This window comes from Podarcis melisellensis, assembly GCF_964234715.1.
Source record: "Podarcis melisellensis genome assembly, chromosome: 2".
Taxonomy (NCBI): Eukaryota; Metazoa; Chordata; class Lepidosauria; order Squamata; family Lacertidae; genus Podarcis; species Podarcis melisellensis.
This window is the reverse complement of record NC_138529.1, coordinates 17130950-17144402: the sequence shown is the minus strand read 5'-3', so window position 1 is coordinate 17144402 and position 13453 is coordinate 17130950.

Sequence of the window (13453 nt, the reverse complement as noted above, 5' to 3'; positions counted from 1 at the left end):
GCTCTGTGGTCTAAACCACTGAGCCTCTTGGGCTTGCCGATCAGAAGGTTGGCAGTTCAAATCCCCATGACAAGTGAGCTCCCGTTGCTCTGTCCCAGCTACTGCCAACCTAGCAGTTCGAAAGCACACCAGTGCAAGTAGAAAAATAGGTACCGCTTTAGCCCAGGAAATTCCATCGCTAGAAGAGTGGCAGATGAAGGTGATGGACAATGCAGAATTGGCAAAGCTGACTGGGAAAATCTGAAACCAGCATGTTCAAGCTTTCCAAAAAGACTGGAGTAAATTTGTACAATATCTGGAGGACAATTGTAAACATTTACCAACACTAGCAGGGTTGTTGTAAGGAAACTTGAAATGCGAAGGATTTGTACCTTTTTATATCTATTTTAAAATTTGCAATTTACGGAAGGCTTGAAATGTAATGGGATAAGGTATAAATGCTATGAAGTAATAATGAATTATGGAAACCATGAGACAGGAGGGAGGGAAGTTGAAGCTCGATTGAGCAAATATGTAATGAGTATAATAAGGATTATGTGGCCAGCATGACTAAGCCGCTTCTGGCGAACCAGAGCAGCACACAGAAATGCTGTTTACCTTCCCGCTGGAGCGGTACCTATTTATCTACTTGCATTTTGACGTGCTTTTGTACTGCTAGGTTGACAGGAGCAGGGACCGAGCAACGGGAGCTCACCCTGTCGCGGGGATTCGAACCACTGACCTTCTGATTGGCATGTCCTAGGCTCTGTGGTTTAACCCACAGTGCCACCCGCATCCCTCACTTTTCCTTAGGACGTCCCTATTTTCATTGGAGAAATGTTGGAAGGTATGGAGTTATCCGACCCCCGAGTTGTCTGAAGGCAATCCTGTATAGGGAAGCTTTTTGTGTGTTTAATGTTTTATTATTATTTTTTATATGTTGGAAGCTGTCCAAAGTGCTGGGGCAACCCACTAAGATGTATGGGGTATAAATAGCAAAATTATCATTTTGGAACGGGACGTCCCTATTTTCACGGGAGAAATGTTGGAGGGCATGGTAGAATGCCCCTACTTTCCATCATGGAAATGTTGGAGGGTATGGAGTTATCTGGCCCCCAAACCATCTAAAGGCAGCCCTGCCCCAGCTAGGGAAGTTTTGTTTATTGTTTAATTATGTGGAAGGACAGATCCAGAAGCTGAGGCTCCAGTACTTTGGCCAGCTCATGAGAAGACCCTGATGTTGGGAAAGATGGAAGGCACAAGGAGAAGGGACGACACAGGACGAGATGGTTGGATGGTGTTCTTGAAGCTACCAGCATGAGTTTGATCAAACTGCTGAAGGCAGTAGAAGACAAGAGTGCCTGGTGCTCTGGTCCTTGGGGTCACGAAGAGTCGGACATGACTAAACGACTAAACAACATATATAGATAGATAAATAGATATAGATAGATAGATGATAGATAGATAGATAGATGATAGATAGATAGATAGATAGATAGATAGATAGATGATAGATGATAGATAGATGATAGATAGAGATAGATAGATGATAGATAGATAGATAGATAGATAGATAGATAGATAGATAGATAGATGATAGATAGATAGATAGATGATAGATGATAGATAGAGATAGATAGATAGATAGATAGATAGATAGATAGATAGATAGATGATAGATAGATTTTGGAAGCTGCCCAACATGGCTGGGGCAACCCAATCAGATGGGCAGGGTATTATTATTGCTATTATTATTTATTGAATTTATATACTCCCCTATACCTGGAGGTCTCAGGGCAGTTTACAGGACGCAGGGCAGTCACAAAACAAATAAATAGTTAATAGGGTATCAATAGTATAATTATTATTATTGAGTAGGACATCCCTATTTTCATTGGAGAAATGTTGGAAGATATGCAGATATACCAAACCAATAAATATTAGTGTAGAATCTGCATCCGTGATGGGGGACCTGTGGCCCCAAGGGTTGTTGGGCTGCAACTCTCATCAGCCTATTTATTTATTTAGTTTTTCAGATTAAACTTTTACAATCACATATCCAACAGACAACATAAAAACAAGATTCCAAAGAATCTCCTGTACTTCCTTCCTACCCTTTGTGGGTCCTATTGTTAATCATTTCCTGCTGCATCTTTTATGATAATCCAAATATTTTACCCTCTCCATTATATCTGAAATTCACCATTAAACTACAAGTGTCCTACTAACAATTTTAGCTTTTTACAAAGGTTTTTAAGATAAGTTATAAATTTTCCCCATTTCTTTTTAAAATTTTGGTCTCCCTGATTTCTGATTCTTCCGGTCATTTTTGCCATTTCGGCATAGTCCTTCAACTTCATCGGCCATTCTTCTCTGGTCGGGACTTTATCTTCTTTCCAGCTCTGGGCCAATAACAACCGCACATACATAAATAGTCTTTTCTGCTCCCTTGGGATTTTGGCACCTAGAATTCCTAAAAGAGAAGCTTCGTGTCTTGTTGTTTTTTAAAGAAAAGGTTATTTTTAACAATTTTTTCAACTCATTATGTATCAGCCTCAGTCAGCGTGGCCAACAGTTAAAGGTGATGGAAGTTGTAGCCCAATCGCATCTAGAGATTGGTCCATACAGGGCTTTGTCCCTGGTTTGCGTGGACAGGCGGAGTCCCCAGATCCTGCGCGGTCCCCCCGTCATGTGGAATAACGACTCAAGACAACGTGCTATGGGATTCAATTGGCCACAACTTTATTAAATTTCAAATGTGGGTAGACCTTGGCTCAGGCATTGGGCGTTCTCCCTCCCCAGTCCCCAGCCGGGGACCTAGGGAGCATCAGGGTTATCCAGTGTGTGTGTGGGGGATGGGCCGGCTCTGGAGAACATATGTTCAAGCAGAGATAGCCGCCCCCGTAACGCCGCCGCCGCAGGGGAGAGCAATGACGACCTTCCGGCGTACGGTCAAAGCCTCCCTTCAGAAACCCCTTTAACGGGGAACCCTGGTATCGCCGCCGCAAAGAGGAAGATGGACAAAAGGATTCCACCCAAGGCCTGATACTGCCAAAGTTGTGACGTTTTGCTACGGGAAAGGCGAAACCTGCCAATGCAGGGAAATTCCTTTCCGGCCCTTTAACAGCGACCTTAACGTAGCAGCGCCCGCATACCTGTGAAGAAAATTAACTTGCAAAACATGTGAGGGAAATTAACCTGCAACATAAGACATTGACTGAGGGTGGGTAGGGTGGGAGAAGCTCTGGAGCCAAGTGAGAATTCCCAGGTAAAATCCTCCCTCCTTTGTGTGGGCAGGTAATCCCTCCCCTACCTGGCCTGATCTCCTTGGCAACTCTTTCCCCCAGGTGGGATTGGACAACTGACTGAGGTAGGCGGAGACCTCCAGGTATCCCACCTGAGGGATGGCATAGCCTAGCCTATGCTGTTGGAGCCGCTCCAGGTCTAGGGGCTGCACGCGTCCACGCAAAGGGCGCCCCCCGTTTTAAGCGGGGAGCGGTCATTGTCTCTCTCCCTCTCCCTGCTCAGCCATTCAGTAATTTCCGCTTCATAGCTATGCTGCTCTTTAAAGTAGGAACACTGCAAGAATGAAAGCGCTGCCAGGCAATAGCAAGAATCCCACATGTGGTTTGACCTTGGACTGCTCGTCGGATCCCACATCCCCCTCATCCATCATTATTCGCAGCTGTCATAGCGAAGCAGCACAGCTCATTAATTATACATTAACCTCATTCATGACTTTTAATCCATAAATGGGTCAGGCAGGGTTGGGCGTTCTTTTGGGGAGGGAGTTGCTTTGTTGCTTTTTTTTTTTTGGCTAAATTAAATTAAAAGTCGCACTATGATAATACGATCAAACGGGCACTGGTATTAAAAACACCTGAATTCAGTTTAAATCAAAAGAATTAAGCAGACCCTTAGTCATTGTTTTTGTCAAACTGCATCAGATTTTTTATTTTTTTTTAATGTAGCTGTGGGGTTTGGGTTTTGGGAGGTGGGGTTGGAGGGATGGGAAGCAAAGAGGGTTAATACATGTTACTTGGACCCCGTACTAAATTGCTGCCAAAAATAATCAAAGTGACACACAGAGGGCCAAGCTAGAAGTGATGTGAAATGGGTGGATAAAGTTAAGGTGCCCATTCCTACCCTCAAATAGCAGCTGCAAGGGAATCTGAACAGTCTCAGGACAGCAGTGATGGAGGGAGGATGCTTAACCCTTTGTCTCACTGTCAAGGTCACCTCTCTGCAATAATAATAATAATAATAATAATAATAATAATAATAATAATAATAATAATTTATTATTTATACCCCACCTATCTGGCTGAGTTTCCCCAGCCACTCTGGGTGACTCCTAATCAAGTGTTAAAAACAATGCAGCATTAAATATTAAAAACTTCCCTAAACAGGGCTGCCTTCAGATATCTTTTAAAGAGAAGATAGCTGCTTATTTCCTTCACATCTGAAGGGAGGGTGTTCCACAGGGTGGGCGCCACTACCGAGAAGGCCCTCTGTCTGGTTCCCTGTAACCTCACTTCTCGCAATGAGGGAACCGCCAGAAGGCCCTCGGTGCTGGACCTCAGTGTCCGGACTGAACGATGGGGGTGGAGATGCTTCTTCGGGTATACAGGACTGAGGCCGTTTAGGGCTTTAAAGGTCAGCACCAACACTTTGAATTGTGCTCGGAAACGTACTGGGAGCCAATGCAGATCTCTCAGGGCTGGTGTTATGTGGTCCTGGCGGCCACTCCCAGTCAAAGGTACTTCTTGTTTCAAGGAAAGCTACCATTGCTGCCAATGGCCGTTTCTCTTCAAGTGCAAATAGCAGCTTCGGAGGTAGGTTTATTATGCCTTTCGAAACTTGGCCAGGGAGTGAAAAACTCCTTCTGCCCCCCCCCCCGCCCCCTCCACCCTAAATTTGCTCTGGCTTCCATGCAGCTGCTATTTACATAACAAAAACTGTGTGTGTCAATGGGGAATGGCTGTAGCTCACTGGGAGACCATTTGCTTCGCTTGCAAAAGGACCCAGGCTCAATCACCTCCATCTTCAGGTAATACTGGGAGATTCTGCCTGCTTAAAACCTGGAGAGCTGTGGGCAGCCACTGTAGACAGTAGCCATTGAGAGCGATTTGTAGTAGAGCACTAAGGAATTACATACGTCATGGGTGGAGAACAGCCCAAAGAGTGCATTGACTTCTGAGTTACCTTTTGAGGGTCACATGACTGTAGCAGATGGGGCCAGAGTCAAAATAGGTGGAGAAACAAATGCAAATTCTACCTCTGTGCTGTAAGCTTGTTTTTACTCTCTCTATCTAGGCAAGCAAAATGAATTTTTAACATTTGCCATTAAGGTAAGACAGGGAAGATGCAGGAGTAATAATTTCAAGGAGATATGGAAGGTGTTAGTAGAATTTGTACTGTTAAAATGGAAAGGGGTCAAACCATCACAATTTTGGGAGGTTGGATAGTTACAATGAAATGGTCTCAGTGGTGGGGTGTACATTTTTATTCTTATTTATTTGTGATTATTACTTTCTAGAAGAAGACAAATACAAAAAGGGAAGGAAAGGAGGGAGGGAGGGAGGGAGGGAGGGAGGGAGGGAGGAAGGAAGGAAGGAAGGAAGGAAGGAAGATAGATGAATTTTTAGAGTTTAAGGGCACATTCCAGCCACGCAAGAGTATTGGGGGCGGGGGGGGGGCAAGCAAGGCTTATGAGGGGTGAGGAGATTTCTAAAGGCCAGATTGAGAGGCCTGGAGGGGCACTTTTGCACCTCGGAAACAACAACCAGTCCAGAATATGGTGACTGGGAGCAGCTACCATAACACTGGTCCTAAAAGATCTACATGGGCTCCCAGTATGTTTCCAAGCACAATTCAAAGTGTGGCATTGACCTTTAAAGCCCTAAACAGGTCTCATCCTTGTATACCTGAAGGAACATCTCCATCCCCATCGTTCAGCTCAGACATTGAGGTCCAGCTTTGAGGGCCTTCTGGCGGTTCCCTCACTGCGAGAAGTAAAGCTATGGGGAACCAGACAGAGGACCTTCTCAGTAGTGGTGCTCACCCTGTCAAACAGATGTCAAGCAGCTAAACAACCATTTGATTAGCTCAGGGAAGTTTGTAATTGCTGATGTTTTACTGTGTTTTTATATTTTGTTGGGAGCTGCACAGAGCGGCTGTAGCAACCCAGTCAGATGTGCAGCGTATAAGTAATAAAATTAGTATTATTATTACTTTTGCCGCCTGAGCTTTCTCACCCTTGTTATACTTTGTGGGTGGAACTTATGATTCTACCTCAGATATATTTTTACCTTTATGCTCCAGGGAGCGGATGCAAAAGGGGGAAAGTGTCAAAATCCTTAGTGGACAGTCTTTCAAAGAAGAATTAAACCCTCTCATCCATTATCTAAAAAATAATCAACGCATCCCAGTGTATTGTTCCACAAGGCTGCAACATCAGACACGGCGAACACATGACAAGATTGGATGGATGGCAACTCTATCTGCCCATCAAAGCCAATGGTACAAATGTTTGCATACGAGGAAACCAACCATCTCATTCAACTTGACACTTTTCTGTACTCAGAGAGAAACCTGGGCATTGTAATAAAAATAACTTCAAAGGATTATTGCTCTGTCAGCTCTATTTGATTGACAAGATAAGAAATTGAAAATAAACTAACCATTCTTCATTCAGATTGGGTGCTGCCTCCCTATAGCTGCTGCTGTTGATATCTGAGTGATACTATTCTTCCTATATTTTTTTGTAATTGAAATCAGTCAAAGACGGTTGTGGGTTTAGAAATGATATATAAACAAAGAGGGCTTGTGTTTTCAAAGAAATCACAGGAATCATCACCCAAGCCTTTACAGTGGTACCTTGGTACTTAAATGTCTCAGTGCTCAAACGCCTTGGTTCCCAAAAAACAAAAACCTAGAAGTAAGTGTTCCGGTTTTTGAATGTTTTTTGGAAGTCAAACATCTGATGTGGCTGTCAGCTATTGTTTCCAGGGCACCTGCACCAATCAGAAGCTGTGCCTTGGTTTTCAAACATTTCAGAAGTCAAACAGACATCCAGAACAGATTAAGTTTGGTGCTTTTGTTTTTGTTATTTATTTTGTGTTTTTGTTTTTGAGGCTTTTTCGGTCAATTTGTTTTTGTGACTGTGTGGAACCCAGTTCAACTACTGATTGATTGATTGATTGATTGTGTGACTGTGGAAATGGATAAAAAACCCCCATCCAAACAATGACTATCATCTGTGCAGGTAAGAAAAAATAATAATTTTAATTTTTATCATATACAATACTGCCTTATTTATTTTATAGTTGAGGACATTGATTATTGCTTTCATTTTATGGATCAATGGTCTCGTCAGTAAAACTCATGTTAAATTGCTGTTTTAGGAGTTGTTTTTAAAAGTCTGGAATGCATTAACCCATTATGCATTACTTTCTATGGGAAAGCACGCCTTGATTTTGGAACGCTTTGGCTTTGGAACGGACTTCCGGAACGGATTACGTTTGAGAACCAAGGTCCCACTGTAATAGGTTTAAGTTCTACTTTCAATATATCAGGGGTGGGAAATCTACATTTGAAGCAGTCAGCAATAGAATCTTCCTCCCAGAATTTTTTTTGGAAATGTTTTAAATATGAAACTTCAGGGCTCATTTTAACCCTGACAGCCCACTTCATGAATCACTGAAACTGGAGTCCTCTGATTCAAACTGAATTATAACCCAGTCCTATGTTTCTCTGTACAAAGCAAAAAAAAGGTGGTTGGATTAGGTGTGAGGGTCATTGGAAATGTTGGGAACATGAACCTGGGATCTTCTGCATTCAAAGCAGCTGCTCTTCCACAGAGCCATGGCCCTTCCCACTGAATTCAGGCTGATTTCCAGTAGGGCTGAGAGAAAGGTTGGCATTTTGGGTTTCACAGTATGGATAACAACAAAATTCACAAAATATCCCGTGGATCTTCATTCGAGTAAACATGTCTAGAGGGACGTGAGTGGTGCTGTGGGTTAAACCACAGAGCCTAGGACTTTCTGATCAGAAGGTCGGCGGTCCGAATCCCTGCGAAGGGGTGAGCTCCCATTGCTCGGTCCCAGCTCCTGCCAACCTAGCAATTCGGAAGTACGTCAAAGTGCAAGTAGATAAATAGGCAGGAAGGTAACTGGCATTTCCGTGCGCTGCTCTGGTTCGCTAGAAGTGGCTTAGTCATGCTGGCCACATGACCTGGAAGCTGTACGCCGGCTCCCTTGGCCAATAAAGTGAGATGAGCGCTGCAACCCCAGAGTCGGTCACGACTGGACCTAATGGTCAGAGGTTCCCTTGTTGTTGTTGTTTAGTCATTTAGTCATGTCCGACTCTTCGTGACCCCCTGGACCAGAGCACGCCAGGTACTCCTGTCTTCCACTGCCTCCCGCAGTTTGGTCAAACTCATGCTGGTAGCTTCGAAGACACTATCCAACCTTCTCATCCTCTATCGTCCCCTTCTCCTTGTGCCCTCCATCTTTCCCAACATCAGGGTCTTTTCCAGGGAGTCTTCTCTTCTCATGAGGTGGCCAAAGTATTGGAGCCTCAGCTTCAGGATCTGTCCTTTCAGTGAGCACTCAGGGCTGATTTACTTCAGAATGGATAGGTTTGTTCTTCTTGCAGTCCATGGGACTCTCAAGAGTCTCCTCCAGCACCAGAATTCCAAAGCATCAATTCTTCGGCGATCAGCCTTCTTGATGGTCCAGCTCTCACTTCCATACATCACTACTGGGAAAACCATAGCTTTTACTATATGAACCTTTGTTGGCAAGGTGATGTCTCTACTTTTTAAGATGCTGTCTAAGTTTGTCATTGCTTTTCTCCCAAGAAGCAGGCGTCTCTTAATTCCGTGGCTGCTGTCACCATCTGCAGTGTCCTCTTACCTTACCTTACCTTAAACATGTCTAGAATTGGGCTGTAAGGCTGCAATCTAGGTGCATTCATTTATTTATTCATTTTGAAACCAGTCATCTTTCTCACATTTAAAACACGAGAACACAGCCCGAGGCACCGTGCAACAGAATCCATAAAGCACAATTAACCTGGGAGCACACCCCGATTGGACCCAAGAGGAATTAATTCCAAATAAACATGACTAGGATCAAGTTCTGCACATCAGAGCTGGAGTGGCATAATGGCGAGTAAACTGAGCCTGGAACCGGGAACTTGCAGGTTCAAATCTTATCTGTGCCATGAATCCGATACATGGCCCCAGGCAAGCCACCATTCTCTTGGCTTCAGCCCCATCTCTGCAATATGGGGATAAGGAAATCTTAGATGAATTCTAATTGATTACATTTGCATACAAGAACACACAATCTCTCTCAAGACAAAAGCAAACTCTCTGTGTTTCATGGTGCAGTCCTGGGCCCATCTACTCAGATGTTCCAGGAAATTTAATGAGACTTCCAGGTAGTTGTGGCCCTCTTGGGTGTTGCTGAAGAAGAAGAAGAAGAAGAAGAAGAAGAAGAAGAAGAAGAAGAAGAAGAAGAAGAGTTTGGATTTGATACTCCGTCTTTCACTCCCCTTAAGGAGTCTCAAAGCGGCTAACATTCTCCTTTCCCTTCTTCCCCCACAACAAACACCCTGTGAGGTGAGTGAGGCTGAGAGACTTCAGAGAAGTGTGACCAGCCCAAGGTCACCCAGCAGCTGCATGTGGAGGAGCGGAGATACGAACCTGGTTCCCCAGATTACGAGTCCACCACTCTTAACCACTACACCATCACTTTTAACACTGGTCCTACTAGCTGGAGCTGATGGAAGTTGGAGTCCAACAATATCCAGAGGGCCACACGTTCCCCATCCTTGGTGTATACAATTGTAGCCTCAATTATGTACAATACACACATCTATTTTAGAGACTTACTGAAATACTCTGGGCAGTTGACATGTAAGATTGTAGTTTGTTTTGAGGATAATACCATGCTACCAGATCTCTTTTATAAATTGAAGAGATGTGGGGAAGCCTCTGTGTTCTTATCACATGGGATTTCCCTACTGCAAATGAAATTCCTTGTGTAGAATATCTCATTCTCCACTTGAAATCATATTCTTATCTAGTGTTACCCCCATGGCTTGTTGCTGGGTGGGGGGTGCTTTTAAGACACCCACCGTCAAGAGATGGGCTCTGAAACACAAAGCATAAACAACAGGGAAATCTTTCAAGGCGCTTGTTTCTGTGAACACAGCCCAAGGAACATTAAAGGCAAGAAGAGGGATAAAATCGAAGGTGAACAATTTCAAAAGAGAACGCTTCAAAGTCTGTTATGAAATGGCAGATGTTCTACCAGCAGACAACTGCAAATATCTCCTAAATCGTTTTCTTTCTTTCTTTTTTTAAGATGCTCTGAGTACAGTTTGTTAAGTGGGAGAATTCGATATATAATGAGAACAGCTAACATTTACCAAGGGAAATAACAGTATTCCTTCTTAATAATGTGGAATTTCAGAGAACACTGCCCTGCAGCACTCAGTGCTCTATGAAAAAAGTAATTAATTTAAAATCAGGTTATGCCATGCTATGGTATCGATAGAGAGCACATTCTTTGTTTCGTTGAAATTAATTTAAGCTCACTACAAAACTGTAGCATATGTAAAGGGAAAGAGGAATTACTTTACCATTACTTTACCTTTTAGCTTTTGCCTACTGGTGATATTGGTTTAAATGAAAATGTGATGGAAAAAGTCCACTTTTGGGCCTGAAGCCTTCCTTTTAGGAATTCTAGGTGCCAAAATCGCAGAGGAGCAGAAAAGACTGTTTATATATGCAACCACGGCTGCATGGATGTTACTGGCCCAGAGATGGAAAGAAGATAAAGTCCCTACCAGAGAAGAATGGCAGATGAAGTTGATGGATTATGCCAAAATGGCAAAAAGGACAGGAAGAATCAGAAATCAGGAAGGCCAAAATGTTAAGAAGGAATGTGGAAAATTTATAACTTATCTTAAACAGTTAAAATCATTAGTAGGATTGGAATAACACTTGTAGTTTAAGGTTGAATTCTGGACATAATGGAGATGTAAAAGTTTACGATCATCCTAAAAGATGCAGGAGGAAATGATTAACAATAGGACCCACAAAGGGGAGGGTGGAAGTCCAGGAGATTCCTTGGAATCTTGTTTTTATGATTTATGTTTGATATATCTCTGTAAAATTTTAATTTGAAAAACCATTTTTTTAAAAAAAACACCTAAAAAAAATATTCACGGCTACTAACTAAAAAAAGAAAGGAAAAAAGCTCCACTTTTGGAGCTCTCAATGGTTTGGACTCTTAGAAAAAAGATGCCATGTCCACCCCCACTAAATTGAGCTGGGTCTACCACATGGGGGATGTGGTAGCGAGTACCTAACACTTTGCCTCTCCTCCAAAATTATTTTTAGCCTTGAAAATATGTATGTGAGACAGGGAGAAACTAAGTGTAGGGACACTTGGGTATAAATCCCAACCCAGCTATGAAGCTTAGCATAGCTTCTAATCTCTCAACCCAACCTACCTTCCAAGGTTGTGAAAAGAAAACAAGGGAGGCCAAATACCTACCATTTGTTGACTTAAGCACTGAAGCAGCATATAAATGTGATAATATGTTTCACATTTTGTTAGCCCCAAAATGGGAAACGAGCGAGGTCCAAGCCAAAGAAGAATGGCAACTTAAACTGATGGAATATGTGCAGCTTACGAATCTAACTTAAAGAGTAAGTAAACATTCGTTTAAAGAAGATTGGGAAATGTTTATTGAACATATGGGGGAAAATTGTGTACACCTGAAAACGTTGGCAGCATTAAGATAAATTCAGTATAAATAAGTTTTGATGGATGTAGTAATGGAATACTGAATGGCTTGGTTTATTTAAAATATGCAGGGATTTATGTTATGCAAAATGAATTGTGGAAGGAGTGTTGCAGGAATTCAGCATCAGGAGAAGAAGGGAAGTCATTGATATTTTAAGGTTGGTTAAATAAATATTCTAAATTGTAAAAAAGAAAATTATATATATAAGCCTCGCCCTGCATAATCAGTAGCAAGATGAGGCAGGCGCACATAATTTGAATGACAATGCCCATCAACTTTTTTGGGAGGGGGTGGCCCCCTCAAATATTTTATTGGGGGGGGGGGGTGAAGGGACCTTGGCCCCTAGAAGTAGACTTTTTATGTACAAGACATTTCCTTTCTCTTCGAGGTCTTGTAATACAGTTTCTGCATGGCTACAATGAAGGATGGAAATAATTTTGTAGGCGTCAACATACGAAGACAATGAAACAGCCCAATGAATGGAACGTGCTGAAGTCTTCGCAGTGGCTTAATTATTAGGGCAGTTCATAAAAAACTTGTTTTGGGAAATGCCTGCTCCAAAGATCTTATCTTACTACACTAGGAATTATATAGCTATATTTGAAATTTCATGCATATCAGTTAATATCTTGACCCTCCTCCATGAAAATAGCTGTTTGCTTGGCTGTTTTCCTATGTCATGAAGATTGAAATTTCAATTCAGTGGAGCAGGGTCAAGATATTATCTGATATGCATGAAATTTCAGATATAGCCATATAATCCCTAGCATAGTAAGATAAGACCTTTAGAGCACGCATTTTTTTTTAAAAAAAGCTTTTTATGAACCACCCTATTAATTATCAATTCCTGTAAATTAAGAGTTCTAGCTAAAGGGATATAACTAATCCAGTCCACTTCCCAGTGGGGAGGAGTTGTGGTGGACCACGTGGCCACCCATTCCCCACCGGGGGCGGGGGACTTTGTCCATGGTTGCCTGGGGATCCCAGCCATGTCAGAGCCCGGCCAGCCAATCCGCTGGCCGGAGGGGGGACGTGGCTGGGACAGTTTAAACCAAGGAGCGAGTCGGAGGACTTCCTCTTTGGCTCACTTCCTCAATCCCCCGTCCTCCCTCCCTATTTGCAGGTTAGGCAATGGCCTTGCTGTGGACTTCGGTTGGTCACCTTGGTTGTCCAAGGGGCCTGGTAGGAATTTTTCCACTTGGCAAATTGGCACTGGCCACTTGGTTTTCACCTACCTCGTAGCAATTGTCACAACTTTGTAAGGGTTGCGGTTAGGCATTGTTTGACCTTGTGTGGGGGAGGGGAGGTGTGGCCAGCACCTGCCCCTCCATGCTTAAGGGTATTCTGTTAAAGCAATCCGGGGGTGTTGATCTTATCCGAAGCCCGGCTGGGGGCTAGGGCCTTGACACAACCCCGGCGGGAACACCAGGGGAGCTCGAGTTGGTATGCATCAACAGGGCTTCCCCTTCCGGTGGTTTACCCTTACTGGACTTCCTGCACAGCGGGCAGAAGTCAGATATAGTCAGGTCCAATCAATGCCTAAGGCAATACCACTCACATTCTGTAATTTAATAAAGTTGTGGCCAAATTCGCCCAATAACATAAACCTAATATCTGTGTCCTTGTGTGAGTTATTTCCCAACAA